Source organism: Gossypium raimondii, chromosome 5 (genome assembly GCF_025698545.1).
Source record: "Gossypium raimondii isolate GPD5lz chromosome 5, ASM2569854v1, whole genome shotgun sequence".
NCBI lineage: Eukaryota > Viridiplantae > Streptophyta > Magnoliopsida > Malvales > Malvaceae > Gossypium > Gossypium raimondii.
Genome location: NC_068569.1, coordinates 93,989 through 96,657, shown reverse-complemented (window position 1 = coordinate 96,657; position 2,669 = coordinate 93,989).

Below are 2,669 nucleotides of genomic sequence, written 5' to 3'. Positions count from 1 at the left end.
ATATTTGGCCTTGTATTTAAATTTGAAGAAATGTTTATGGTTGAGTAATTATATTGATTTTAGTTAAATCATAGTATTAAGTTAATAATTATCTCATGATATGGTAAGCTAAAGGTAAGATGATTTAGTAGTATGAATTGGTTAAATATTATTCGAGATATCAAGTTAAATTGTAAAATTTATTTGCTTGTAACTTACTAAGCTAAATTAGCTTACAATGTGTTGGATAATTGTTTTGATGTATAGATTTTGGTGATCGCTACGTGTTCGGGGATCGTCTGTGAAGCTTGTCACACTATCGTCTATATTTTGGTACTTTACTAAGTTGTTTTCGAATAAATGGCATGTATAGTGTAGTGGAAATGTTGATTTTGGAATTAATGTATATAAGTGTAATTAATAGCCATGCGAAAATGGCTTATTTCTTTTGGTTTGAATTTGGTATTAATGCATATGCTTTAATGGTCTAAAATGTAGTATATGTTCGTGTTATTTTGATGCTTAAATGCTACCCAAATTGTTATATATATGCTGTCCAAATTTTTGGTGTAAAAATGCTGCTCAATTTGTTGTATTTATGCTGTCCAAATTGTTGTATATATGTTGTCCAATTTTGATGCAAAAATGCTGCTCAAATTGGTATATATATGCTGCCCAATTTGTTGTATATATGCTGTCCAATTTTTGGTGTAAAAATGTTGCTCAATTTGTTGTATTTATGCTGCCCAAATTGTTGTATATATGTCTTCCAATTTTGATGTAAAAATGCTGTCCAATTTTTGGTGTAAAAATGCTGCTCAATTTGTTGTATTTATGCTGCCCAAATTGTTGTATATATGCTGTCCAATTTTGATGTAAAAATGCTGCTCAATTTGGTATATATATGCTGCCCAATTTGTTGTATATATGCTGTCCAATTTGTTGTATATATGCTGTCCAAATTTTGGTGTGAAAATGCTGTCTAGTTTGGTATATAAATGCTGTCCAAATTGATGTAAAAGAGCTGTCCAAACAGGATAGATTACCTATGTTGTAATATGTAGTATAGTTAGTAAGTTGAAATGAAATATGTGTACAAATAAATGTTTGGATATAATGCTTGATTTATGATATTTAATCATATATGTTTGGAAATATTTTAAGAATTTGAATGATATTAAATTTTGATTAGGTAAATGATAATGATATGGTTGAAATTTTGAAACATGGTTAGTATATGTAATTTGATTAATGATGCATGTTTGATTTTAGTTGGTTATGTGCTTATATATGTATGGAATGAAATGTCGTGGTTGAGTTAATATAACTTATAATAAAAAAAATTTGAGTTAGATTTTAATCAGTAATGCCTCGTAACTCTAATCCGGCGATGGACACGGGTCGGGGTGTTACATTACCTTTCATATGATCTGTAGTTTATGAATCGATGACCCATTTTAATGGAGAGAAAATAATCATACGTTAAACTTTCCTAAATCCACGAACAAAACAAACAAAGGGGCCATGATATGATGAAATGCAATGAAACCCACAAAAGGAAATACTTCAAACAACCCAAAATAGTACTTAAATAATGAACCAAGATAGTACCTGGGAACAATACACACAAATAGTACACTCAAACAGTACCAAATCTAAAAAATTAAACAATCGACCCATGAAATCCCCTACGATCAAACAACGAGTCCCTGGTTAAGGTTAGACAAGAGAGTTGACATCAGGGACGAAAGCTAGTGGCTAGATGACGTTCCACACGCCCATATGTTGGTGTGTAAGTAAGCCTACAAATCTACAAACGACACGTGTCCTCTAATAACTAGAAAGTGCAGATCGTCAATGGAGATGATGGCACACCTCTGACGATGTTTACTAAACAAAAACTTTGAAAAAAAATAACCCACAAATATCCAAACGGTTCGCAATCAAAACAATAAAACCCGACTCACTAAATTAAGCTAACCAGGCTTTGTTGCCATGATAACGAATACAAAGAAAAGAACGAAATAAGAGAACATACTAATAAAAAGTCACATCTATTTCATTTCTAGAGTTAAACTATTTATAAAAGTCGATATAGTATAAATAAGGAAATAAAATAAATAAAATTCTATTATTAAACCCTAATCCCTAAGAATCTATAACACAAAGTAACAAATATTATTATAAAATTATCTTTTATTTAATAAAATGATATTATGACAAGATTTGGATTTTGGACAAAAATTTATAATTTAAATTTAATCATCTCTATATTTTCATAAAAAAATATAAATATTACATATAACATGTAAGAGTTACTACTCTATTCTTTTTATAAAGTTCGTGATTGAATTGACTAGACAGTATTTCAAAATCTTAACATTCACATTTCAATCAATCAAAAACTCGTTTGATCTTAATCTGACGCACCCGTTCTAACCAGTGTTTCCTTCATGCGTAGTTAACTAAACCGACCAGATTTAAATACCAACTGAAATAGCGACTCAAAGAGAAGCTTTAGATACAATCTAACTGAACCAAAGAACCATAAATTGAACTGATTTTTAATATTTTTTAACAATTTATTTAATTGAACTGTTCAAATCAATTAAACTAACAAATCAATAACTTAACCGGTTCGACCACCAACCCACTACTATTGTTTTCACGTTTGTACAACAAATTCGATG